Source organism: Sapajus apella, unplaced genomic scaffold (assembly GCF_009761245.1).
Source record: "Sapajus apella isolate SASKATOON/1434 unplaced genomic scaffold, GSC_monkey_1.0 scaffold2, whole genome shotgun sequence".
NCBI lineage: Eukaryota > Metazoa > Chordata > Mammalia > Primates > Cebidae > Sapajus > Sapajus apella.
The window spans coordinates 53,392,845-53,420,638 of NW_022436942.1; the positions used below are offsets into that span (position 1 = coordinate 53,392,845).

Below are 27,794 nucleotides of genomic sequence, written 5' to 3' on the forward strand. Positions count from 1 at the left end.
TTAGAATTTAACATAGGTGAAGGATTTTATGGACTCAGTATATATATTAATCTTTCCAAAAATGACATGAAACTCAGAAGCCGTAAAAGCAAACATGGTTATACTTTGACATATAACAATCATACACATTCTTATAACAAAAACAAAGTTAAAAAGTGTGTAAAAAATAGCTATAATGGTTGACAATCCAAATCTTAATTCCCAAAATAGTAAATGAGCTCTTTGAAATCAGGAAGACACTAAATCCTTCTCCCACCCACAAAATTGGACATAAAGAAGAAATTGAAAAATACAGATGGCTAATAAACATGAACAAATGACCAAACTCAAAAACAAAAGAAATACAATTTAAGACAATAGTTGGGTGATCACATTGGCAAAAATTTTAAATATTTATGAAACCCATTGTCTGTGAGGTTGTAGGTTTATAGCTAAAGGAACATATGTTCCCAGACTCAACATGCACCTTCTGAGCACCCATCCTCGTCCAGCACCATGCTAGACACAGGAGAATCATGGTAAATAAGACTGTTCTCATTCTGGAGGGGCACACAGTCAAGATAAGAGGACACATATGGAAACAAATAACCACAATATACTGAGCTTAATAGAGTTCCTGCCTCAGAGCCTTTGCACCTTCTGTTTCCTTGCTGGAAACACTATTCTCCCAGACCCATAACTCTGGTGTATCAGTTTGCTAGGGCTGTCATAACAAAGTACTACAAACCAGGTGCCTTAAGCATCAGAAATTTACTGTTTCACAGTTATTAAGGCTAGAAATCCAAGATCAAGGTGTTGGCAGGTTGACTCCTTCTCAGGGCTGTGAGAGAGAGCATGTCCCATCCTTCTCTCCTAGCTTTTTTTTTTTTTTTTTGAGATGGAGTCTTGCTCTTGTCACCCAGGCTGGAATGCAATGACTCAATCTCAGCCTACCATAACCCCCGCCTTCCTGGTTCAAACAATTCTCCCGCCTCAGCCTCCCAAGTAGCTGGGATTACAGGCATGTGCCACCATGCCTGGCTAATTTTTGTATTTTTAGTAGACAAGGGGTTTCTCCATGTTGGTCAGGCGGGTCTCGAACTCTCAACCGCAGGTGATCTGCCCACCTCGGCCTCCCAAAGTGCTGGGATTACAGGCGTGAGCCACCACGCCCGGCCCTCTCCTAGCTTCTGGTAGATATCTTGGCTTGTAGATCTCTACCTTTAACACATGCCATTCTCCTCATGTGTTATCTGTATCCAAATTTGTCCTTTTTCTGAGGACACCAGTCATACTGGATTAGAGACCCACTCTATTCCAGTATGACATCATCATAACTAATTATATGTGCAAGAACCCTAATCCTAAATCGGGTCACATTCTAAGGTACTAGGGCTAGGGCTTTAACATATTAATTTTTAGGGGACACAGTTCAATCCATAACAGCTGGCTTTTTCTCACTGTTCAAGTCTCAGTCCACGTGCTACCACCACAGAAAGGCCTTCCCTGACCACCCAAGAGAAAGGAGCTCTTTCCCAGCCTCCAATCACTCTACCTCATTGCCCTACTTGACTTTCTCCATGCATTTACCACTACCGGAAATTGCCTAGCTTGTTATTCGCCTTTGGTCTGCCCCTCCATGCAAGAACAGAAACCCCATGAAAGCAAGACTGTCTTGTCTACTTGTCTCCAGAGCTGAGGGCAGTGCTTCATGGTGGTGCTCAATCAATGTCAGTTGAATAAATACATACATAAGTTAAATGAAAATCACTTGGCCATTCATAGACATAACACCAAGGTCTGCCACAACTATGAATAAAAGTCAAGCAGTGTAAGAGAACAAAGAGAAGTGTGCCGCTTTGTGTATAGTGATCGGGATGCGCCTCTGAGGAGCGGACGTGGAAGCAGCAAGAGCGGTTTCAGTGAGAGTGAGGCTGAGGGTCTGACTGGGGTAGGACCGAGGCGTGAGCAGGAGGCAAGGAAGCGGAGACAGCAAGGAGTAGTGCCTTAAAGGGAGGCTTGAGTGGGGGCGTCTGCATTTACTACCCGGCACCCAGACCTTGACGGCTGGCAAAGACTTTGCCATGCTTGGGGAAATAGAGTTTTCGCTTATTCCGGAAGTTTTTACAACAGCCCTGAAGCCCTCCCTCCTCTGTCCCCTCAACATTTTGTTCTTGCTACTGCACTTCTAGTATCTCTGTGGAACTGCAAGCTTTCCACTTTACGTGCCTCTTTCCTCTTCCAAGGAACTCCTTGAGGGCAGAGATCCCAAGACGTACCTAATAGATATGGAAGGAAGGGAACTTCTGGCTGATGCTTCTCCCTGTGAGTGCCCCTTTCTACTATAAAAAGAAAAAAGTTGCCGGGCGCGGTGGCTCACGCCTGTAATCCCAGCACTTTGGGAGGCCGAGGTGGGTGGATCACGAGGTCAAGAGATCGAGACCATCCTGGTCAACATGGTGAAACCCCGTCTCTACTAAAACTACAAAAAATTAGCTGGGCATGGTGGCGCGTGCCTGTAATCCCAGCTACTCAGGAGGCTGAGGCAGGAGAATTGCCTGAACCCAGGAGGCGGAGGTTGCAGTGAGCCGAGATCGCGCCATTGCACTCCAGCCTGGGTAACAAGAGCGAAACTCTGTCTCCAAAATAAATAAATAAATAAATAAAAAGAAAAAGGTTTTATCCCTTTACAAACAAGACTTGAGATCTATGTGGTGAAAATTATAAAACATTGATAAAAGAAATTGAAGATGATACGAACAGAAAGATATTCTGTGTTCATGTATCAGAAGAATCAATATTGTCAAAATTTCCATACTCCCAGAGCGATATATAGAGTCAATGCAATCCCTATCAAAATTATAGTGGCATTTTTCACAGAAATAGAAAACACAATCTCAAAATTTGTTTGGAGCCATAAAAGACCCCAAATAGCTAACACAATCTTGAGCAAGATGAATGAAGCTGGTGGCATCACAGCCACTGATTCCAAATTATACTACAAAGCTATATAATGAAACAGTATAGTACTGGCATAAAAACAGACAAATGCAGTGGAGCAGAATAGAGAGGCCAGAAATAAACCCATACATGTACAGTCAAATAATGACCATATGGAAAAGGTGCCAAGAACACACATGGGTACATAATAGTCTCTTCAATAAGCGGTGTTGAGGAAACTGTATATCCATGTGCCAAAAAAGTGAAATCAAAACTTTATCTTATGCTATACACAAAAATCAATTTAAAATGGATGAAATACTTAAACTAAGACTTAAAACTGGAAAACTTGAAGCTCCATTACATTTGTCTTGGCAATGATTTTTTCTTTTATATGATACCAAAAGCACAGGCAACAAAAGCGAAAACAAACAAGGGGGACTGTACCAAACTGAAGAGTTTCTGCACAGCAAAAACAATCAACAAAATGAAAAGGCAACCAAAGGAATGGGATAAAATATTTGAAAACCATGATGAGGAGTTAATATCTAAAATACATAAGGAACTCATACAGCTCAACAGCAAATAATAATAATAATATCACAACTTAAAGATGGGCCAAGGGGCTAAGCACAGTGGCTCACGCCTATAATCCTAACACTTTGAGAGGCTGAGGCAATAGGATCCCTTGAGCTCAGAAGTTTGAAATCGGCCTGGGCAATAGAGTAAGACCTTGTCTCTAGAAAAAAATTTAAAAATTATCCAGGAACGATGATATGCACCTACAGTCCCAGCTGCTCAGGTGGCAGGAAGATTGCTTAAGCCCCAGAAGTCAAGGCTGCAGTGAGTTATGATCATGCCACTGCCCTACAGTCTGGGCGACAGAGCAAGACCCTGTCTCCAAGAAAAAAAACTGGGCAAAAAACTCTGATATTTTTCCAAAGATGACATACAAATGGCCAACAAGTATATGAAAAGGTACTCAACATCATTAACCATCAGGAAAATGCAAATCAAAACAATAACATATCATCTCACACCTGTTAGGATGACTATGATCAAAAAGTCAAAAGTTAACTAGTGTATGGCAAGGAGGAAAAAAAAACAAGTCTTATGCATTGATAATGGAATATAAATTGGTACAACCATTATGGAAAACAGTATGGAGTTTCTTGAAAAAAATTAAAAATAGAATTACCATATGATCCAGAAATCCTCCTTCTGGGTATATATCCAAAGAAAATAAAATCATATTCTCAAAAAAGTATCTGGATTCCACTGACAATAGTTAAGATATGGAAACAACCTAAGTGTCTAGCAACAGGTATATGGATAGAGAAAACGTGCTATATATACACTGCGGAAAATTATTCAGCTTTAAAAAAGAAGATGAAATTTTGTCATAAGTGACAACATGGATGAACTTGGAGGACATTATGCTAAGTGAAATACACCAGACACAGATAGACAAATATTGTGTGATCTCATCTACATGTAGAATCTAAGAAAGCTGAACTCAGTAACAGAAAATAGAATAATGGTTGCCAGGGGCTGGACAGTGGAGGAAATGGGAAGACATTGGTCAAGGATATAAACTTTCAGTTATAAGATGAATAAGTTCTGGAGACCTAATAACAACATAGTGATGGTAATTTATAACAATGGTTTGTATTTGAAATTTGTTAAGAGAGTAGATAGATATTAAGCATTCTCACCACACGCATATGAACAAATGGAATGACGTGGGGTGATTAATATGTTAATTAGCTAGGTTATAGTACCTGTTTTACAATGTGTGCATGTGTGTGTATACCTCAAAACATCATGTTGTATACCTTTAATATACACAATATTTATTTGTCAATTACACTTCAGTAAAGCTGGAGAAAAAAATAAAAAATAGAAACCAGGCTTTCAGGAGTGATGTCATGCAAACTAACAGAGCAGGAAGCTCTAGGAGCTATCCTTCTACTAAAGCAACTATTGACCTGGGAGGAGTGACTGGAACCAACTATTTAGGAACTGTGGAACCTAACTAGACACGTAAAACAGCCAGGGGAGGGCTTGGTGGAAGGAGGGACTGCTGTTCTTTTCTAAGACAGCACCATAAGTGAACTAGCTACCATTCCCACCACAGCTTTGAGGATGGCAGCTCATGTTCTAGGAGTGGCTAGCTGACACCAGAGTAGGTAGTGGGGACTTTCTCCTCCAAAAATTGGTGTTGTGCATTTTTGTTGGTCTAGCAGTGCCTGAGGGTTTGATGCAGACACCCACTTTGGTTTTGGCCCTCTTGGTGACAGCAACTTCCCCTGGCAGCATCCACAGGAAAATTTTAAGAAACAACTCCCACCCACTTTTCCCTTTTTGGAACCAGAAATTTAAGGAAATGTTTTTCAGGTCACTGGCTGACCACAGAGATAACAGAACAGAAACTTCAGTGACCACACAAAATAAGAAACATATATTTGCAAAAAGAGTTTGGAAAAGTCACAAATTAACAGCACTAGCCCTTAATGGAAAAAAGTCAGCAATCCCTGAGCAGTGGGAAAATGATATTTCTAGAGTTATAATATTATAGTACTCAAAATTTCTAATTTTCAATAAGAATTTACAAAGCATACAAAGAAATGGAAAAATATAGTCATTCACAGGAAGAAATGAAATTTGTCAGAAATATTAACAAGTGAACCCAGACAATGGAATTACTATCAACGGTGTTAAATCAGTTCCATTAAATATAGTCAATGAGCTAAAGGAAACCATAGACAAAGAACTAAAAGGAAGTCAGGAAAACAATGTATAAACAAAATGAGAATATCAGTAAAGAGACAGAAATAATTTTAAAACCACAGAAATTCTAGAACTTTAAAGTACAATAACTACCATGAAAAACTTACTAGAAAGGTTCAAGAGGAGATGTGAAAAAGCAGAAAACAGGATCAGCAACCTTGAAGATTGGACAACTGAAATTATTCAATTTGAGGAACAGAAAGAAAAGATATGAAGAAAGGTAAACAGAGTCTAAGGGACCTGTGAGACATCATCAGGTAGACCAACATATGCATTATGGTGACTCAGAAGGAGAAGGAAAGAAAGAAGCAGTAAGATCTTTGAGGAAATAAATGCCAAAAACATCCTAAATCTGATTAAAGATATGAATATACACATGCAAAAAGCTAGATGAACTCTAAGCAGGATAAACTCAAAGAGATCCATATAGAAATGCATATAATTAAAGTATCAAAACCCAAAGCAATGAGAAAAATTTGAAAGCAGTAAGAGGCAAGTGATTCTTCATGCACAGTGTAAACTCAATAAAATTAACAGCTGATTTCTTATGAGAAACAATGGAGGCCAGAAGACAGTGGGATGACATTCAAAGACCTTAAAGAAAAAGATTGCAAACCAAGAATTTTATATCTGACAATTTATATCCAGCAAGTCTATATCCCACAAAACTATCATTCAAGAATAAAGAAGAAATTATGACATTTCTATATAAATAAAAGGTAAAGGAAATCATTACCAGTAGACCTGCCATACAAGAAATGATAAAGGGAGTCCTTTGGGCTAAAATGAAAGAACACTAGACAATAACTCAAAGCCATAAGAAGAAATAAATTGGCAATTAACTAAATAGACAAATATAAAAGCCAATATTATGGTACTTTTGCTTTGTAACTACCCTTTTTTTCCAAAATGATTTAAAGGAAAATGCATAAAACAATACATCTATGTTAGTGGGCATAAACTATATAAGAATATAATCTGTGGCAATAACAACATAAAGGAGGAAGGATGAAGATCTATATGAGCAGAGTGTATACTACTGAAACTAAGGCAATATTAATCAAACTAGGTTGTTCTAAGTTTTCTTTCAACTTGAAATGCTAATTTTAACAAAAAATGTACAAGAAATATGGTGTCATGATGGAAATACTAGAAAAACAAGGCAAAAAATTGGAATCACCTCAAATCATACCAGCATTATCTTGGTTGAGTTGAAAATTTTTTTTGTGACTAGATTTTTTTTAAGAAGACCCAGAATACAGAGGGGAGCATGTCAGACAGCAGGAACAGTATGAGAAGAGAAGAATGGCAGAAAAGATTTTTCTTTCTTTTCCCTCAAAGAGATAGGCTCTTTTCTGAATAAGATTTCTCCAAGTACTTTGTATATCAAAGGCACTAGAGTATAATAGTTAAGAAACAGACTCTGGGCTAGCCTAGCCAGGTTTGAATTTGCTTCTATCACTTACTAGCTGTGTGATGTTGGGTCATCTCTCAACACTTATTTATTTTATTTGTAAGAGGGAAATAATAATTGTATCTACCTCACTGGTTATTAAAATGTTAATGCATGTAAAACATTGAAAATGGTTCCTGGTATATGGGTAAAACCTAATACTGGCTTTTACTATAATCATACAATCATCTAAAGATAACCTGAGTGGCACAAATGAGGTTGTTCCAAAGTCTATGGCTGTAGCTATAAATAAAATTTAAAACTATTTGCTGAATTTCAGAATCTAATCAATTGACCCAATCCTGACAGATGTAGACAATTTTTACTTAACATCTAGGCCAAGTATAAAGTCTGAAATATTTTAGGGCTTTAAAAAGGAAGTCTTCCACAAAGTAATAATGCAGTTAGTTCTGAAAGCTTTTTTCTAAACCAAATTGGAGCATCTATGTCTTTCTGTCCTTGCTGTTGACATAGGATATACCACAGGCCCAACTCCCATGATGTTACCTGGAAAGCCAAAATGTCTAGCCATATGAGATTTATTCATTTGTCCAACAAACATTGAGTACCTTTTACGTGCCAAGCACTGGAATATGGGAATATACAAAACAGATAAAAATCCAGGGGATAGTAGTGCAGGCTTCACAGGGGCTGTGGTGAAATCTGACTTAAGGAGATGAAAATTACTTAGAATAACATCTGGCACATATAAAACATTCAATAAACATTTTTCAAACACAAAAACCTCCCAACGTTGCTTTCAGCCAATTATTTCAGCTAGAGAGTATCACTAGCTGTGAAATCACACAATCCATCAGACAAATGAATATTTAATCATTACAGCACACCAAACAGCAACTTGGATTTCAGGGGCATGGCACTTCCAGGTTACAGTAAGGCCCTAGGTTGGCTGCTAGAGTCAACTTCTCTAAGAAAGAGCTCAGAACCCTGCCTACTGACTTAAAATGAGTGTTGGTGTGGAATTTCCCGGAGACACTGGCTCCTGTCTCCTCCCTCCCCCTGTTTTCCTTTAAAGCTGATTCAACCAAGGAAGCATGGGCTTCATAGCTAGGGCTAACATGGGTAAGCACAGCCCTTGGGGCCCTGGCCCAGAGCTCACCATGCATCAAGAATAACCTAGTCCTGGCTGGGCGTGGTGGCTCGCACCTAATTATAGCACTTTGAGAGGCTGAGGCAGGCCAATCAGAAGTTTTAGACCAGCCTGGCCAACGTGGTGAAACCCTGTCTCTACTAAAAATACAAAAATTAGCCAGGTGAGGTAGCACACCGGTAATCCCAGCTACTCGGGAGGCTGAGGCATAAGAATCACTTGAACCCAGAAGGCGAAGGTTGCAGTGAGCCGAGATCGTGTCCCTGCACTCCAGCTTGGGCGACAGAGCGAGACTGTGTCTCAAAAAACAAACAAACAAACAAGAATAACCCAGTCCTCAGTGTCAAATGAGTTCCATCACAGCCAAGCACACTCCCAGCCTTTTCCTTTCCCCCACAAGGGAACTCTCCTGCCCTCTGCTTTCCTCTCTTCATTTGCAGTACAAACAGCACACCTGGCCCTGTGAAGAGGGCATTGAAGGAGGCTGTCAAAGGGGCCTGTGTGCTCCTTTCACAGCACATGATCTCTCTCCCTAACAAGCCCTCTCACAGGCCTTAAGAAATCCACATTCAGGAGCAACATTATGCTACCAGCTGCAGCTGAGGGCTCTGGGTAAAATCGAGCCAGGGCTGGGGAACACTCAAAAGTCATCTGAGAGGTGTGACACCTTCCTGGCTTCCAGACCCAGAGCAGGCAGCCTACAGACTTTTCTCTTGACTTTTAAAACAAGATGCATGAAACCACTTTTCCTATCATGGCATAAGAAACGATAACTGCTTGAAGAATTATACCTCTTTGCCATTTGATGACATCTCTATGAGGACAGGGAACTATGGGCTCAGTCATCTTTGCATCCCTAAAATCAAACTCATAAACTGGCCCCAAAAAGGCTGTTGAATAAATACATAAGTAAATTCAATTTTTGTAACATTACTGATGTCTAAAAATTCCAAATTAGAAGTTAAAAACCCTATGATAGATATCTAAAGGAGAACAAATTAATGCAAAATCAATTATGTATTACATACTACCTAGGATTTTATGAAACTGAGCTCAATCTCAAAGAAGTGCACTGTAGTCTGGGTGCAGTGGCTCACACCTGTAACCCCAGCACTTTGGGAGGCCAAGGCAGGCGGATTGCTTCAGGCCAGGAGTTCAAGACTAGCCTGGCTAATATAGTGAAACCCCATCTCTACTAAAAATACAAAGATTAGCTGGGTGTAGTGGCTGAAGCCTATAACCTTAGCTACTTAAAAGGCTGAGGCACAAGAATTGCTTAAACCCGGGAGGTGGGCCATGAGCTGAGATCGCACCACTGCACTCCAGCCTGGGTAACAGAGTGAGACTCTGTCTCAAAAAAATTAAAAAAAGAACTTACTGTAAAATCTGCTTTCCCTTGTTACTCCTTAGGAATATAAAACCAATCACAGGTTCTAGCCCTCACTATTATGCCTACCGTATTTTCTCATTTATAAAATGGGAGTAAAAATAACAGCTACTTCGTTGCATTTTTGTGAGGATTAAATTAGTGAACACATGTATAATATTTATGGCACATAGTGACCACTTAAGAAATATTAGCTAGTATTATTGTTGTTGTTATCAGGCACTGTTCTGGCTAACACTCTATTAGACCAAGTTAAATATTACTTCATTCAGTTAATCTGCCCAGAAAAGTATTAATAGAAGCAAGCTGCACATATAACCTGTCCCCTTGACAAACTCTGCCTTCTAAAAGTCATTAATGGATTCTCAACGTACAAGAATTGCCTATGAATTATTTACTTTTTAGAATATGACTTCCCCTTGAGGCAGAATACATATTTAACAGGCCCTAAATGTATACCAGAAAGAAGTGAATCGCCAGCCTCACTAACAGGTTTCTTTAAAAAGAAAATCAGACAGCAATTTTACCTTCTTTTCAGGCCAGATGATGTTCCTAGTCCTGCAAGGTCTGGGGTACTTTTATCTGAAAAGAGCCCATGAGCTTATGAGGGCTTCAAATGACTACTCTTTAGGTTAAAAATAAGCACTGAGAAACAAAAGCAGAAGTATTTCTAAAACTGCTCACTTTGCACTCTCCCACTGCGGGTACTTTCCTGTCCCTCAGATCACTGTCCTTCAGTCCAGCAATTTCCAAACAGTGTCCTGCAGGCTGCTGGTCCCAAGATGCTCAGCCACACAGAGGTGTTGTGGTCAAGAAAGGTTGGGGAACCCATATTACACTCCCCTCTTGCAAAGCCACAATACCGTTAGCATATTAAACGCCTCGGCCCCTTCCAGGAATGAAACCTGTTTAGTTGTGCTTAACCCATTGTTTGAAAACGTACTTAACCACAGACGCCCTTGTGATAGTAGGCAGCTAGTCAGAGGCGAGCAGGGCAGAAGAGGGCTCTTCCTCCCCCACACCAGGAGTGTGAGGCAGCCATCAGGGCCAGGTGGTTGTTAACTGTTTCTCTAAAATAATAATTGGGCAGGGCATGGTGGCTCATGCCTGTAATCCCAGCACTTTGGGAGGCCGAGGTGGGTGGATCACCTGAGGTCTGGAGTTCGAGACCAGCTTGGCTAACACAGTGAAAACCCATCTCTACTAAAAATACAAAATTTGGCAGGGTGTGGTTGTGGGCACTTGTAATCTCAGCTACTTGGGAGGCTGTGGCAAGAGAATCACTTGAACTCAGGAGGCGGAGGTTACAGTGAGCTGAGATTGCACCACTGCACTCCAGCCTCGGTGATAGAGCAAGACTCTGAATTAAAAAAAAAAAAATGAAATAATAATTGGCCACAGCCAGTGCCAGGGAAAGGCAGTCTCCCAGTAGACAGAAACACCTGAAACTGGGAATCGGCAGCTTCCTGATAAGATCTCAGGAGTTGGGCCAGTGGGCTCCAGCAAAAAAGAGGCAAATGGCGAAGTTTAACTGGTATATGACCTTCTAGGAACATTCAACTGGTAAGGGAAGAACGCCTCGAGTAAGCATACATACAACTCCAGTAAACATACTGTGCATGCATCACTCCTAAGTGCTGGCAGCCACTGCAGATGTGGACAACCCACATAAGGGAAGCATCAGGTGAGAAAGGACACAAGACCCTGGAAATATGGCAACATATAAAACCCCAAGTCAAAGGTCAAACTATGCACTTAATCTCACAGCAATGCTCTTGGCCCTCTTCCAAGTTTACTTCCCTTCGTTCCCACTCTAAAGCTTTTGAATAAACCTTCACTCCTGCTCTAAAACTTGCCTCGTCTCTTACTCTGTCTTATGCCCCTCAGTCAAATTTTCTCTTCTGAACAGGTAAGAATTGAGGTTGCTGCACACCTATATGGGCTCACCACTGCTAACACCCTTTTTCAAGGAACATCTACTAGAATCTAGGTTTTGGAAAAGCTGAAACAGTCTAAATTAACCAATTCTTTCCACCTTAAAATGACTGTGGACTCATTCACCTGGCCTGGCAAAGTCAGCACTTACTTAACAGCGATGGGAAAGAATGTTGACCCTACACATACCCACAGTTCCTGATCAACACACATTTTCATGAAGAGGTACATCTTGGATCAAGTCAAAAAGAAACTATCCCTTGGTTCCATCTGTATCCCACACCCAGGGAACACACCAAAAAAATCAGGAATGGCTCACAGGGAAGCATGATTTCAGAAGATCAGGAGCATAAGAAAAAGAAGAAGATGACACTGGAAGAGCAATTCTATCAACAAAAGGAATTTAATTCTCCTCCTATTTCTTTTAAGTCAAGGAGAAGAATGCTGGTCCATTACAATCTAATTGGAATATGTCCAAAGTGATAAGAGAAATCCATTGCCACCATTAAAGAAATCCATTAAAGGGGTCCCAAGCAGAGAGGAAGCTGGAGTGCAGCAGGGTCCTCAAAAGACTATCTCTAAAGACTGCAATCTGTAGAGCATTATCTTAGTTCTACAACTGGACATTTCTTCCAGAATCTTCAATATCTATTTGTAATGTAAAGTTCCTTTTGCTAGCACCAGAAGCTTACATAAAATTAGGCATTTGAGAAAGCATCTTCCCCCGTCATCAGGCCACTATGATATTCACCCAACCGTAACTACTCCAAATGGCCAACACATGGGGATTATGGGAACTACAATTCAAGACGATATTTGGGTGGGGACACAGCCAAACCAGATCACTGGAGGAATACATGGATATACATGCAGAAATCTGGGTAGCTTTAGTTCCTTTCATGAGGTCTACTTCCTACACTCCTATCATCACTATGAACCAGCCAAAATGACGATATATCTGGGCAGACAGGAGACCCAGATGGGTAGGAACTAAATATGCAAACATTTCTCTCAGTAGAGAGAAAAACCAAGAAGAGGGAAGAAATAAGATTCAAAGTGATCCCAAAAGGCAAATTCTGGGGAAAACCAAACAATATAAACACAGTAAGTTCTCAAAAGATGCTAGTTATTAGTGTTATCATTAATATTAAATAATAATATTCACTGTAAATCCCTGCATTTATGTTGAAAATAGCAATTACATAAGAAGAGATAATAGAGAACTGGCTTGGCCAAAATCCACAGGAGAAAATAAAACCTGGGTTTTGGCTGATCACAAGCCCAATAAGTGTCCGCAGTACAGTGTAGCTGCTAAGTAACTAACACCACTGGACAGACCTCACCCACAGCAAAGGAACCGACAGGCTCACAAAACTCTCCCAGCCCAGCCATATCTGATGTGTAGGTTTGATTTAGGCACAAAAGATACAGACAATCGGAACAGTATCTAGCAAGCAGTGACTATCATGGCTGCAGGTCTGGATTCCAAATTAAACACAAAATAGTTGATAGAACAGGTGGCATCAATAGAAGCGAAGGTTTAGGTACTCGTCGATATTTGAAGAGCTGCCAGTAAAGAATGGCACTAGTTGTCTGGTGTCGTCAACTGGTGAAAATGACAGGGGAGGCTGAAGCTCAGCCATAGTCAGAATCGTAGAATAGGCTCCATACACAAAATGATTTTTCCAGTACTTATAATTATCCAAGAATTGATCCTATGGCTTGAAAAGTTAGAAGCTTTCTTTTTGAAAGTGCCTGGGAGCCAGAGGATTATCAACCAACAAGAGCAATCTAAGGATTCCTCTGGTGGGTGAAAGGACGCACTCTGAAGTTTCAAGGCCGCTTTCAACATGAAGAATCTGCAATTCTATGATTCTGACTATGCCTGAGCTTCATCAGACTAGCAGACAGAGCCCAGTGCTACCCTCTCCTCTAACTCATCTTTGCATGGTGAATGGTAAACACTTAAAAATATTCTTGGTAGGCTGGGCGCTGTGGCTCACGCCTGTAATCCCAGCACTTTGGGAGGCCGAGGCGGGTGGATTACGAGGTCAAGAGATTGAGAACATCCTAGCCAACATGGTGAAACCCCGTCTCTACTAAAAATACAAAAAAATTAGCTGGGAGTGATGCCGCACGCCTGTAGTCCCAGCTACTCGGGAGGCTGAGGCAGGAGAATTGCTTGAACCTTGGAGGTGGAGGTTGCAGTGAGCCGAGGTCGCACCACTGCACTCCAGCCCGGCACCTGGTGAAGGAGTGAGACTCTGTCTCAAAAAAAAAAAAAAAAAAAAATTCTTGGTAGACTCTGGAACAAATGATCAAATAATACTTGTGTCTCCAGTATTAACTACTTATTTTTGTTAAGTACCCTTCTATTCTACTTGAACTCTTCTATTTCTTATCTGCAAAAGGACCTAAATGAGAAGATTAAGGTAAATTAACTCTGAAAACATTTAAAGCAATGTAAGAGATATTTATAATTATTGATATTTATCAATAAGTAGAGAAGCACTTAACTAATTTTTTTTAAAAAAGAAAACACTTCCATACAAAGCAGTTATTTTTCTTATCCGACTTCAATTGTAAATTGATGAGGAAAGTCTAATTTCACTTTCTATTTTAAGATTTGGCAGCCAAAGTTACCAAAGGCCTGCAAAGTTACCAGAGAACTGAACACACAATTCCAGTAAGGTGCCCACCACAGAGTATCAGCAAGAGAACTTGGAGACTGGGCTTTGCCTTCTGTCCTCAAATAGGAATAAATGTAGGATCCAGGGAGAATGAAAGAGTAAAAATTAGGACACCTAAACTAAGAATAAACCAGAGACAGGAATATTTGGGTGCTAAAAGGCAAAGACCAAACACAATCTATAAAAGAAAAACTTGATGAACTGGGCTTTCAAAATTAAAAGGCTTTTGTTCTCTTCAAAAGTCACCATTAAGAATATTAATTAATTACATACTTGCCAGTGAAAGAAAAGAAAGGAAAATAAAATGCAAGCCACAGATGGGAGAAAATATTTACAAATCATACCTGCTAAGGCACTTATATCCAGAATATATAAATAACTCTTACAACTCAATAATAAGACAAGGAACGCAATTTAAAAACAGACCAGGCCAAGCGTGGTAGTGGCTCACGCCTGTAATCCCAGCACTTTGAGAGGCCAAGACAGGCAGATCACCTGAGGTCAGGAGATCAAGACCAGCCTGACCAACATGGCAAAACTCCATCTCTACTAAAAATACACAAATTAGCCGAGAGTGGTGGCGCATGCCTGCAATCCCAGCTACTCAGGAGGGAGGCAGGAGAATCACTTGAACCTGGGACGTGGAGGTTGCAGTGGGCTGAGACTGCACCACTGCATACCACCCTGGATGACAGAGCAAGACTTCATCTCAAAAAATAATAATAATACATAAATAAAAATACAAATAGGCCAAAAATCAAATGGACATTTCACCAAAGAAAATGTGTGAACAGCTAATAAGCACATGGAAAAATGCTCAATATCATTAGTCATTACAGAAATGCAAATTAAAACCACAATGAACTACCACTACACACCCATCAGAACGGCTATAATCAAGATGACAGACAATATCAAGTGTAGAATGGGACGTGGAGCAACTGGAACAACCCTCATAATACGCTACAGGTAGGAAGGTTAAATGGTGCAGCCACCATGGAAAGCACTATAACAGCTTTTCAAAAGGTTAAACATACATCTACCATATGTCCCAGGAATTTCAATTCTAGGTGTCTACCCAAGAGAAATTAAAACATTTGTCAACACAAAAACTTGCATACAAATGATTATAGTAGCACTATTCATAATAGCCAAAATGTAGAAACAACTCAAATGAGTTAAGATGTGGCATATCCATATATGAGATACTCAGCAATAAAAGGGAACTACCAATGTACTTTACAACAGTGATAAGTGTCAAAAACGTTACGCTAAGGGAGAAAAAGCCAGTCACATAAGCCATATTAAATGATCCCATTTATATGAAATTTCTAGCAAAAGCAAATGTTCAAAGACAGAAAGCAGGTTAGTGGTTGCCTGGGGCTGGGGGCGGGAGCAGAGACTAACTGCAAATGGGTAAAGGCCATTTTGTGCAGTAATGGACATGTTCTAAGCATGGATTATGGGGATGGTTGCACAACTCTACAAATTCACTAAAAATCAATGTATTCACAACAGATGGACTTTAGGTATGTAAATTATACCTCAATAAAGCTGTGGCTCAGGTCAGAGGGCAGATCTTCCAGTCATATTCATTATGAGTCATAGGCAATCCAAAGATAGAAACATAATGGAGAGAAAGAATGCATTTCCTTTTTCTTCCATTTTATTTATCCAAAGCACTTTTTTCAGGTATCTCAAAATTTAATGCTAAAAGCCAGGCATGGTGGTGCACATCTGTAGTCTCAGCTACTCTGGAGGCCAAGGCAGGAAAAGTGTTTGAGCCCAGGAGTTTGAGATCAGCCTTGGCATTATAACAAGACACACTCTCTCTCTCTCTTTCTCTCTCTCTCTCTCTCTCTCTTTAAAATTAAAGCTAAAATACCCAGATCTCTTTTTTTTTTTTTGAGACGGAGTTTCGCTTGTTACCCAGGCTGGAGTGCAACGGCACAATCTTGGCTCACTGCAACCTCTGCCTCTCAGGTTCAAGCAATTCTCCTGCCTCAGCCTCCAAAGTAGCTGAGATTACAGGCTCCCGCCACCATGCCTGGCTAATTTTTGTATTTTTAGTAGAGACAGGGCTTCATCATGTTGGCCAGGTTGGTCTCCAACTCCTGACCTGAAGTGATCCACCTGCCTCAGCCTCCCAAAGTGCTGCAATTACAGGTGTGAGCCACTATGCCCAGACCCAGATCTCTTAAAACATGATTTCGGAGGCAGTTTGCCTGGAGGTTAAGGGTTGGAACTGTGGATCCAACCTGTGTCTAAAACCCAGCACTCCTACTTACTAGTTGACTTGAGCATGTTACTTAGACTGAGTTTCAGTTTCTTTTTCCTATATAACAAAATTAATACATAGCACAGAGTTGTTTAAACTAGCACACTATCTATTAACAGCACATGGTAAATACTCAACATGCTGATGTTATATTTTTCATTATCAATCCATCATCACTACCATCACTATGACTGTAGTTTCCTTGGGAGACTTGAAAACTTGACTGATATGTATACGTTCTTAACGTACATTTAGTACTTCATTACTGCTATATTCAATTTAATTCACTCCCCAAACATAACCATGTTCCCTTATAAACCTCATTCATTGTCTTAGGGACCTTACACTTTGAAATAAAATCCCCAGAACGTTTTACTAACAGAACAAAAGCTGTATTATCCCCTGGCTAGAGCAAGGTACTTTCCAAATCAACCATAGGAAAAAAATAGTTTTAAAAGGTGCAGTTTTTGTTTGTTTCTAGGAGAACTGGACCAAAAAAAAAATGTCAGCATCTCCTCAGAGAAGCCTGGTAAACAGGGAAATAACACTAAACAAAGAAAGCCATGTACAGGGAGCTGGCACAGAAACACACTTGCCAGAACTTGCACCCAAAAATCACCAACACCTGCAGAGTAAAGCAAAGAGTCATGTACAGTGCTGGCGGCGTCCTGAGTGACAGCTGAAACCCGGCCAAGTTCAAAAACCCCTTGCTGTGGGTATTCTTGCTTTGTAACATCTATCTGAAAAGGGAAGGGAAACTGTACCGGGTAAACTTTCTATTCTGTAAGACAAGCGTCTTCTGGTTCTCTTTTTCTTTTTCTGGACAGTGGGTGGAGGGACAGAACTCTGGAAAAATATCTGTGCCACCAAGCAAGACAACCCCATCACTGATGTCAGGAAAAGCAGAGCAGTCACCTTGCCCAGCCCGCCTCACTCGCTAGTCAGCACACACTGCGACTAAAGAACCCACTTCAGCTGGCTGGAGCTTCCTTCCAGCCACATACCTCAAAGATCATCTGGGAAGAGATACCACAACATGGCAGGGGGCCGGGTGCCTGTGCCAGGGAGGGACACATGCCCTTCATTCACCACACTTGCCGGTCAGCCACAGAAGCCCTGTGACCTCAGCATGCTGAAGGGAAATATGTCATGGGATTTACCCTTCTTTACCCAAGAAAACCTCACAGCCCCACTGGGGACTTCTGGGCCCCACCTAGCTCCTGCCTCAGTAGAGAGTGGAGAAAACCAACTTCCTCACAGAAATGTCTTTTAGAGCCAAGTGTAAGTGTCCCTGAAATCCAGTAGACAATGATGTTCCTGTCATTCTCTGTCTGTCCTTGAATGTTGTCTGCGTTCTGATTTTTTTCCACTACAAAGGCATAGACCCTGAGAGCTGAAAGGGCCCATAGGGATTCAGAGAGGTCCCAGAGGATGGAAGTGGCCAGGCCAAGACTAACAAACACCCAGCTTTATCCACAGAATCTGGAAAATGCTATCGTGCTATCTTCGACCCAGAAAAGAAGCACTCACAAGAAAAAACATCAAGGGAGGCGAGTCCAGATTCTGAGCTAGTGTCAAAGTTCAAATCCAGTTCTGTCCCTTACTAGGGCATGTAGCCTGCGCAATTTCCTTAACCTCTGTTTTCTTATCCATTAATAAGAGGATAATAATGGCATCAGCCTTACAGAGCACTCCAAGCATGAAATGTATCAATACCGAGAATTTCTACATGACTCATCATCATCATCATCATCCTCATCATCACCATCCTAAAACAGACAGGAGAATAAAAGCGAACAAGGGATGATATGGAAAAAAAGGTAGAAAGTGAATATACGGTCGTTAAATACGTAGAGCATAATTTAACTGCAAAAAATTCAAAGACATGGCTACGGTCATATTAACAGGGGTTAGTGAGAACATAAAAGCAAAATGTGTTACAAACCGTTAGGTACGGTATGGCTCCAACTATGTTAAATATTCATACCCACATGTATACACATATTTCCAGAAGAAGGTGAATTAAAATGCATGAAACATTAATTCTCTGGGCACTGGGATTAAGGTTGACCTTTATTGTCTTCTTTATTACTTTTGTTTCGCAAATTGTACATAGCAGACATGTATTGCTTTAGAAATCAAAATAAATGTGGGTTTTAAAGGCTGTTTAAATTTTTTTTAACTTATTTTTTTGAGACAGGGTTTCCCTCTGTTACTCAGACTGGAGTGCACTTGTGTGATCATAGCTCACTGCAATCTCTACCTCCCAGGCTCAAGCAATCCTCCTGCTCCAGAGCCCGCACCACCCATAGCTGGGACCACAGGTGCACGCCACCACACCCAGCTAATTTTTGTAATTTTGAAGAGAAGAGGTTTCATCATGTTGCCCAGGCTAGCTTTAAACTCCTGGACTCAGAGCCCTCTGCCTGCCTCCATCTCCCGGAGTGCTCACAGGCAGGAGCTGCGGTGCCCAGCCCAGCCCAAGGCTGTCTTTTAAAAGAAGAAACTTGATACCAGGCCAGGCTTCAAATGGCAAAAGGGCTATTAGGTAGAATCCCAAGAGGGAGGGCCTGTGTTTACTCAGCCAGCCAAGCCGGGAGCGCCTGTGTCTGGGAGAACGAGACTTAGGGGGAAGGGGGAAGCTTAACCACCAAGCTAATGTGAAAGATGATGACTGAGAGCACCAGGCCAGGGAAGGACTCGGTAAAATAGGAATAAATTCCAAAAGAAAAGAAAACAGAAGAGATGACGTCAGCAGTCCCTAGTTAAAAAGAGAAGAAAGAGAATCCTGGAGCAAGCCTCTGCACAAAAAATTCTTCCCCCTGGCTAGGACAGAAGATCAGTCACCAAAACTAAAAACCTAAAGATCCAAATAGCTGAAAAGAGGAATCATGGGCTCCTACTGGGGACGAGACTTGCTTGGAAGCCCATCTGAGGGCTTGCTGCCCAGTCTTCCACATCTGAGATCATCCCCTGATCTCAGCCAGGACCAGGGATTTCCTGCTTTTTGGCATTCAGGTGCTAGAAACAGATCTGCTGACTCTGAGATCACCGACTGACAGAGGCAAGCCAGAGCCAGAGAGAACGCTCCGAGGGGTCTAAGAAGATTGAGTTCACCTGGCATCTTTCCCGGCACACATCTTCCTGGCTTGTCTTCCGTCTCTATTCCTCCCAGTTTGAGTTCCCACCCTACCTCTTTTGCAGAGATTCCTTGTAGCTCATGAAGGAGTGGATGGAAGACACAGAACAGACAGCAGAGAGAAGGACTGGGGGCTCCCAGCTCTTGTTCAGGGCCCCACTCTGCTCTGACAAGCATGTTAAGGTTTATCCGTATCACCCCTCCAGTTCCCTTATTTCACAGATGAGGGAAATGAGACAGAAAAAAGGGGGACTGTGTGTCTGTGCCCATTGAAGTCAGATGAGATGATACACTGTCTTAAGACCATCTGATTCAGGACCCTGCCTGAGTTACAAACCTTTGTAGTGACAGAGCCAGGACAAGCATATTAACTATCCTAATGGCTGCTCCTTCCTTCAGCACTTGTGGCTGCCTGCGAGCTGGACTGCACCCTCTACCGCTCACTAGAAAAGTTCCAGTCCCCCAACATGCACAGGGGCTCTGGCAGCCATGGCATGTCCATGTCCTCTGCCCTCTTTGTGTCCTTGTCCTCCTTTGGGGGGCTACAGCGGCATCCTGGCTAAGTCTGACGGGCTGCCTGTGGGCAACAAGAAGCTCACATGCAGAACCTCAACGACCACCTGGCCTCCTACCTGGATAAGGTGCATACCCTGAAGGCAGCCAACAGCAAGCTGGAGGTGAAGCTCTGCGACTTGTACCAGAAGCAGGGGCCCAGGCCCTCCTGTGACTACAGCCACTACTACAAGACCATTGAGGACCTGCGGGACAAGATTCTTGGTGCCACCATTGAGAACTCCAGGACTGTCCTGCAGATTGGCAATGCCCATCTGGCTACAGATGACTTCTGAACCAAGTTTGAGATCCAGCAGGCTCTGCGCATGAGAGTGGAGGCTGACATCAATGGCCTGCACAGGGTGTTGGAGGAGGTGACCCTGGCCAGGACTGATCTGGAAGTGCAGATCAAAGGCCTGAAGGAGAAGCTGGCCTACCTGATGAAGAACCATGAGGAGGAAATCAGTGCCCTGAGGGGTCAAGTGGGAGGCCAGGTCAATGTGGAGGTGGATTCAGCTCCAGCCACCAATCTCGCCAAGATCCCGAATGACAGGCAAAGCCAACATGAGGTCATGGTTAAGCCGAAACAGAAGGATGCTGAAGCCAGGTTCACAAGCAGGACAGAGGAACTGAACTGGAAGGTTGCTGTCCACACACAGCAGCTCCAGGTGAGCAGGTCTGAGGTCACTGACCTGTGGTGCACCCTCCAGAGTCTTGAGATTGAGCTGCAGTAGCAGCTCGGCATGAATGCTGCCTTGGAAGGCCCACCGGCAAAAACAGGCATGTTTTGGAGTCCAGCTGGCGCAGATCCAGGCACTGATCTGAGGTACTGAAGCCCAGCTGAGCGATGTGTGAGCTGATAGTGAGTGGCAGAATCAGGAGTACCCACGGCTCCTACAGCAGGAGATTGCCACCTACCGCAGCCTGCTCCAGGGCCAGGAAGATCACTGCAACCACCTGTCCACCTCCAAGGTCCTCTGAGGCTGCAGGCTCCGGAGCTTCTGCTCTCCTCATAGGGTGTCTCCTGGGTAGGGGGATGGGAAGGAAGGGACCCTTACACCCCTGGCTCTTCCCCTGACCTACCAGTAAAATTTTATGGCCCAAGGGAATTAAAAAAAAAAAAGAAAAAAGAAAAGTTCCAGTCCAATTCCCAGGCTCCCCTTGGACAAATATCAACATATAAAATGATCCAGAAGACTAAGTCAAATTAAGGTATAATGGACAGGAGTGCCTCTTCACTTTATCTAAGGGACAATTATAACAGAAAACATCTCAGTCAAAAAAGTGACCCTGCAACGTGGACTGCCAGGACCCACAACAAGCCGGAGGGGTTGGCACCTTTTCAACACGAACCTGCATTCCTGCAGGTCCAGATCCCAGAGTGTGCTATATCCAAAGTGCCTGTGGCTAGCGTGTGTCTATAGACTCTGGAACCAAACTCTTTGGCTTCCAACCCTGGTTCCACCACTTACTCTGTGACTTTTGGCCAGCGTTTTAACCTTTCTGTGTCTCCGTTTCTTCTTCTGGAAGGTAAGCACTAAGTATCTCCTATCTGTAAAAGTTCCTAAGAAGTCTGTATCCTAGGCCACCCACCCTTTCTGTCCCCTTTGAACTCAACCTGAGGCGAAGGACAGGTCCCTCTCTCAGCCTCAGAAAGTGAATCATGATGGGATTCAACGTTTTCTTTGGTTTTCTCCTTCTCTTTGGCCAGTGACAAGTCAAAGGCGGATATGACTCGGGTCTCACTAAACAGGGAGGTCAGCAGGGAAAGGCTTCCTCTCCCAATAGAAAGATGTAAGTTTGGCCAGGCAAGGTGGTTCACGCCTGTAATCCTAGCACTTTGGGAGGCTGAGGCAGGCAGATTACCTGAGGTCAGGAGTTCGAGACCAGCCTGGCTAATGTGGTGAAACCCATCCCTACTAAAAATAAAAAAAATTAGCCAGGTGTGATGGCACACACTTGCAATCCCAGCTACTTGGGAGGCTGAGGCAGGAGAATCACTTGAACCTGGGAGGCAGAGGTTTCAGTGAGCTGAGATCACGCCATTGCACCCCAGCCTGGGCAACAAGAGCAAAACTCCATATCCAAAAAGTGAAAAAAAAAAAGACATAGGTTTATTCAAAGTGTATTAGGCCATTCTTGCACTACTATAATGGAATAACTGAGATTGGGTAATTTATAAAGGGAAGAGGTTTAACTGGCTCACAGTTCTGCAGGCTGCACATGAATGGCACCAGAATCCTGACACAGCTTCCAGGGAGGCCTCGGGAACTTTCACTCATGTAAAAAGGCAAAATGATAATAGGCATGTCACATGGCGAGTACAGCAAGACAGCTGGGGGAGAGGTGCCACAAACTTAAACAACCAGATCTCATGAGAACTCACTCACTATCACAGGGACAGTGCCAAGACATGAGGGATCTGCCCCCATGACCCAAACACCTCCCACCAGGCCCCACCTCTAACATTGGGGATAACACTTCAACATGAGATTTGGGCGGGGACAAATATCCAAACCATATCACACAAAGGAAGCCTTTTGACCCTTCCACTGCCTTTAGTGCTCCATCTGTAGCCATGGGGAAAGAGCCAGGAAGGCCAAGGGTATCTTAGCCCTGAGCTCTAACACTGTCCTGGTCTCTGTGCCCAGCCCAGCCTCCACCTATTCCAAGGATGACTGTGAGGAATGAGACCCCTGCTTGTTTACAGTACTATTGCCTAACTCTTCTTTTGCTTGTGGCCAAATGCTGTCCTAACAGATCAACTCTACAAGTTTATTCTGATTAAAAAACATTTAAAATCACGTTCTTCAAAAAGTTACGAAGTGATATCGCAGTATCAGTATGACTCACAGCATTGTTTTATATACACACACAGATACAGAAATATAGGAGTGTGTGTGTATATACATTATATATATATATACACACACACACACACACACACACACACGTACACCCATATATAGTGTGTATATACATTATTTATATACATTATATATATTATATATTACATATATTATGTACCCATATATAGTTATATATTATATATATTACATATTATGTATTATTATATACCCATAGTATTATTATATACTCATATATAGTGTGTATATACATTATATATATAATATATATAATGTATGTATATTATATATAACATATGTGTGTATATAATGTATATACACACACATTCCTATATTTCTGTATCTGTGTGTGTATACAAAACAACACTGTGAGTCATACTGATATTGTGACATCACTTCATAACTTTTTGAAGAACATGATTTTAAATGTTTTTTAATGAGAATAAACTCGTACAGTTGATCTATTAGGATAACATTTGGCCGCAAGCAAAAGAAGAGCTCGGGTTTACATGTCACATATATTTCCTAGCTTTGTCCACTCAGGCAGCCTTGAAGTTGTGATGTCCCTGTAGCAACAAGCACACCTAGTATCTGGATCTTGGTTTCTAAGTACCATCCTCCAGTGAAAGAGACCAGTGTTCCTTGAAGAAATGGCTGACTCAAGAACTGCAGCAAGGAAAATACAAGATGAACCTGGACATCTTAGAATGCCAGAAAGCAAGGGAGGTGCTTTTTTTAAAAGGTAAGGGTAAGAAAGGAAAAAAGAAGAAAGATGGGGCACGTCAAATGGACGTATAAGCCAAACTGAAGGAGTTCCCAAAAGCCAAAGCTGGAACAAATTGGAGCAAAAATTAAAAAAAGAAAGGAACAGTAGTATTAGATCATAACCCAAGGAATAAAACAAATATCTGTGAGCCTATACCGAAATAAATAAGTGACTAAGTAAATAAATATAGAAAAGGGACAGATCTTCCTTACAAATGAATTCCAATTAATAAATGTAGAAGCTGTTAGGAAAATAGAAAATCACCCGTATTTCACTGGAGCAGAAATGTTTGCCCTAAAAAAACATTATGGCCTTCAATCTTTTCACAAATGATCAGCTATTGTACTTCCAATGAGAGCAGGATTATGGACATTAATACAAATGTCGACAGCTTACAAAACTTTTTTTTAAGAAAGAAAATAGAAAATCATGATTAAAACACCACAGTAGTAACTGCTTCAAGAAGAGCAACTGATGAAGCTAAAATTAGTGTGTGAAACTTTATGGAGAAACATTATTTGTACAGCCTTGAAATATCTCCTTCCCGAATACTAATATTAATACAAATATTAATTACTGTAGTGGTTTTAAAATATGTCCACAGACTCTTTGATGTGCCTCCAAGAGATGGAACTTAATCCCCCCATACCCTGAGTATGAGCTGGACTTTGTGATTCCTCTCTAATTAATAAATGATGGAGGCTAGGCACAGTGGCTCATGCATGTAATCCCTGCACATTAGGAGGCCAAGGTGGGTGGATCATGAGGTCAGGAGTTCAAGGCCAGCCTGGCCAACATAGCGAATCCCCCATCCCTACTAAAAATACAAAAATTAGCCAGGCGTGGTGGCAGGTGCCTGTAGTTCCAGCTACTCAGGAGGCTGAGGCAGAAGAATTGCTTGAACCCAGGAGGCGGCGGTTGCAGTGAGCCAAGATTGTGTCACTTCACTACAGTCTAGACAACAGAGCAAGACTCTGTCTCTAAATGAATGAATGAATGAATGAATGATAGAAAGGAATAAGTAACCTTACAGTAGTGAAACATAGCAGACATGACCTATAACTAAGTGACGTTAACATCACCAGTAATAAGCCATCTTGACATCATGTACTCCCTCACAGGACACAGTGAGAACAGCATGTCACCTGCATTGCATTTGTCCCCAAAATCCATAACCGCAGTCTAATCCTGAGAAGACACTATACAAACCCAAATGGAAGGACATTCTATAAAATATCTGAACACTACTCTTCAGAAGTGTCAAGGTCATATGTCTCAGTCCATTTAGTGTTGTTATAAAGCAACATATGAGGCTGGGTAATTTATAAAGAAAGAGGTTTGTTTGGCTCATGGTTCTGCAGGCTATTCAAAAAGCATAGTGTCAGCATTTGCTTCTGGTGAGGGCCTCAGGGTGCTTCCACTCATGGAAGGTGAAAGGGAACTGTGTGTGCAGAGATCACATGGTGAGAGGAGAAGCAAGAGAGAGGAGAGGGGCCGGGTACAGTGGCTCATGTTTGTAATCTCAACACTTTGGGAAGCCAAAGGGGAGAATCCCTTGAGCCCAGGCATTTGAGAACAGCCTGGGCAACATGGTGAAACCCATCTCTACGAAACAGAAAAATTAGCTGGGCAAGGTGATGTATACCTTAGTCATAGCTATTTAGGGGGTTGAGGTGGGAGGATCTCTTGAGCCCAGGAGGTTGAGGCTGCAGTGAGCTGTGATCAGGCCAGTCCACTTCAACCTGGGCAAAACAGCAAGCCCCTATCTCAAAAAAAAAAAAGAGAGAGAGAGAGAAAAAAAGAGAGTACATGTGCTAGGCTCTTTTTAGCAACCAGCTCTCATGGGAACTAACAGAGTGATAACTCACTCATTATCACAAGGACTGTACCAAGCTATTCACTGGGGATCTGTTGGAGATCGGTCAGAATTGTGGGAGAAATTTTAGAAAGTGCAAACCTTCTTGGAAGGCCAGAAGGTTTTGCAAAAGCCTCAGAAGAAGGTTATGGCTGAAAGCAGCCTATCCTCTTATCTTGAGCTAATAGCATAGAGCAAATAACAAGGAAATGTAGAAGAGTTTATCTAAATATCTTGTTTATTCATGTGGTACTAAGACTGACCTTAGAACATTTATGGGCAGAACTGCTCTCTATTTGGGGGGGGGGGGGGTCAGCAATGTTAATTACCCTCTACTGGTGTTTACCTGAGACCTTTGTCATTTAATCTATACTAAATAAACGTGAAGGCCACGGGCTTATGGGGGCTGCTGCTGACTTTGGCAGAGGTCCCTTGGCCACGCTGACTGGCAAGCCTGTGTTAGTGTACGTTTTCCATCCATCGCTCAGTCAAGTCTGCCAGTCAGACCTGACAGGGATCCACTCTCATGACCCAAACACCTCCCATGAGGTACCCACTTCCTACACTGGAATTTCAACATGAGATTAGCAAGGGCCAAACATCCAAACTATAGCAGCCATATAAGACAAGGGAAGATGAAAGTATCATACATTAGAGGAGACTAAGGATACACGACAACTAAATACAACGTGGATTGGATCCTGGAACAAAAAACGACATTAGAGGAAAAACTGGGAAAATGTGAATAAAGTATGTAGTTAATAACTACAGTTAACAGTGTTGTACCAAGGTAAATGTTTTCAGTTTGATAAACATACCATGTTGTTTATGATATTATATTAGGTTGGGCATGGTGGCTCATGCCTGTAATCCCAGCACTTTGGGAGGCCAAGGCAGGTACATCACCTGAGGTCAGGAGTTTGAGACCAGTCTGGTCAACATGGCAAAACCCCATCTCTACTAAAAATACACACACACACACACACACACACACACACACACACACACACAGCTGGGTGTGGTGGTGCACGCCTCTAATCCCAGCTACTCAGGAGGCTAAAGTAGGAGAATCACTTAAATCCAGGAGGCGGAGGTTGCAGTGAGCCGAGATCACACCACCACATTTTAGCCTGGGCGATAAAGTGAGACTCAGTCTTAAAAAAAAAAGTCTGAAAACGAAACTAAGCAAAATGATGCTCCAAGAAGATGCAGCACGCTTATCCTAAGGCTTCAGGTACCCAGAAAACCCCTGAGGTTGCCCAGATACCCCTAGTTTGGGATGGATCAGAGCCTCTCTTACTAATGAATAGCATAGCCGTGATGACCACGCATCCAGGAGGAACAGCATGTAGCCTCTACTTATTCACTGGAGGCTGTACCCTAAGGGTTTTTTCTAACTCCCACTGCTGCGAGGACCTGGATGAAAACAGCGATAAGCCTCCAAGCACAGCAAGGCTCCAGCCTGTTGCTTCTGGCTATGGTCCCATCACTCAGTACTTTGAAAACCTGCACAGAATGAGTTGCTAACACACCCAAAGGACAAATTCTAAGAGTGCATCAATATTAATTCATTTACAGGGAGGTTTTGCTTTCTCCTCTCTTTCTAAAACAGCTTGATTAAATGCTTAGTGCTACCTCCAGAGATAAGCTGTCACTAAATTCTCAACCAGTCATGGTTTAGAAATGAAAAGAAAAAATAAAATCTTCCCCATCACCTTAAAGGAAAGCATTTATTTAAAAGTTCTCAGTGACCAGATCCAGTTCATGCTTGTAATCCCAATGCTTTGGGAGGCCAGGAGTTCTTGACCAGCCTGGGCAACAGAGCAAGACCCTATCTCTACAAAACTAAAATTAGCCAGGCGCGGTGGCTCAAGCCTGTAATCCCAGCACTTTGGGAGGCCAAGGCGGGTGGATCACGAGGTCAAGAGATCGAGACCATCCTAGTCAACACGGTGAAACCCCGTCTCTACTAAAAATACAAAAAATTAGCTGGGCATGGTGGTGTATGCCTGTAATCCCAGCTACTCAGGAGGCTGAGGCAGGAGAATTGCC

General features: G+C 42.2%; 1 protein-coding gene and 1 pseudogene across 3 annotated transcripts in view; one reads left to right on the forward strand and one right to left on the reverse strand.

Moving 5' to 3' along the window:
• The window catches only part of TMCC3 (transmembrane and coiled-coil domain family 3), a 373,454-nt gene that overhangs the window by 310,207 nt on the left and 35,453 nt on the right, over positions 1-27,794 (reverse strand). For 2 of the 3 annotated variants that reach the window (XM_032298078.1, XM_032298053.1), the window contains exon 1: positions 10,188-10,746. The exons of the other annotated variant lie outside the window; for it this stretch is intronic. The gene's annotated coding sequence lies outside the window, so the exon portion shown is untranslated. Of the gene's footprint in view, positions 1-10,187; positions 10,747-27,794 lie in introns of those variants that run through there. 3 annotated transcript variants of the gene reach the window in all.
• LOC116557260 lies at positions 19,455-21,360 on the forward strand (annotated as a pseudogene).